The 1,020-nt window shown below is 36.4% G+C and overlaps 1 protein-coding gene across 7 annotated transcripts in view; it reads right to left on the bottom strand.

Moving 5' to 3' along the window:
* The window catches only part of LOC106471125 (protein c-ets-1-A-like), a 71,990-nt gene extending 71,207 nt beyond the window's left edge, over window positions 1–783 (bottom strand). For 6 of the 7 annotated variants that reach the window (XM_022399742.1, XM_022399748.1, XM_022399746.1 and 3 more), the window contains exon 1: window positions 665–783. The gene's annotated coding sequence lies outside the window, so the exon portion shown is untranslated. Of the gene's footprint in view, window positions 1–461 lie in introns of all 7 variants that reach the window. The other variant, XM_022399743.1, reaches the window with a different exon arrangement.
* Between the last annotated feature and the right edge of the window lie 237 nt (window positions 784–1,020).

The raw sequence follows: 1,020 nt of genomic DNA, 5'->3' as shown, positions 1-1,020 counted from the left end.
AGGCTTAATACATCACTAAAAAGGTACAACTTTGTAAAAAAAAGGCTTAATACATCACCAAAAAGGTACAAGTTTGTAAAGAAAAAGGCTTAATACATCACCAAAACGGTGTAAGTTCGTAAAAAAAAAGGCTTAACACATCACCAAAAAGATGTAAGTTAGTAAAAAAAAGGCTTAATACATCACCAAAAAGGTACAAGTTTGTAAAAAAAAAGGCTTAATACATCACCAAAAAGGTACAAGTTTGTAAAAAAAGAAAGGCTTAATATATCACCAAAAAGGTACAAGTTTGTAAAAAAAAGAAAGGCTTAATATATCACACATCGTATAGTAATAAGCTTCAATTTTCTACTTAAAAAAAGTTACAAACTATTTTGCTATTCTAAGTCCTCAGTTACTTTCCTCACAATCTGAATCCTTTGGAAAATCGAGTCTTAATTAGTCCAAACTCTTAAACTTACTAAACTAAAGATATCTTCTAAGCGCCAGACGATACTCAACTTCCAGCTGGGCTAGCGCCGTCTTGTCGCCAAGCTAAGTTTGTTGTTTCAGAAAATTGTCTTGTCAGTTGTCACCTGTGTATATGTACCTCTAACCTGGACTAAATGGAAAACTTACTATAATCTCATTAACACTGACTAATATAGAGGGAAACAGTGCTTACTTTAGGCCGTCATTCAGGGTCAATACGTAAGAATACAACACTAACTTTCGTAGTCATGCAATACCGTGCACACTCGCTGTCTTTGGAGCCGAACTCTGATTGGCTACTGTTCTATGAATGAAGTGGGTGTACAACTAGTTGTTGCCACGAGCGTATCAATGCGTACGTACGTCACTCACTGGATGGAGAGGAACATTTAAAAGGAAAGTTTTTTCACCCGAGTGGACTCGTTTAAGAACCGGTTTCTTGAAACCTGACTCGACTCGGTGGTGCACTTCTCCCGCGAGTAGTAGTATAACTTGGTTTACACTTAAAAACAAAACAAATAACAGCGGAAGTCCTACAAACTAGCTACA

The sequence above is a fragment of the Limulus polyphemus genome, unplaced genomic scaffold (assembly GCF_000517525.1).
Source record: "Limulus polyphemus unplaced genomic scaffold, Limulus_polyphemus-2.1.2 Scaffold4422, whole genome shotgun sequence".
NCBI lineage: Eukaryota > Metazoa > Arthropoda > Merostomata > Xiphosura > Limulidae > Limulus > Limulus polyphemus.
Note: the sequence above shows the minus strand (reverse complement) of the source record. Positions and strands in the feature narration are given on the sequence as shown.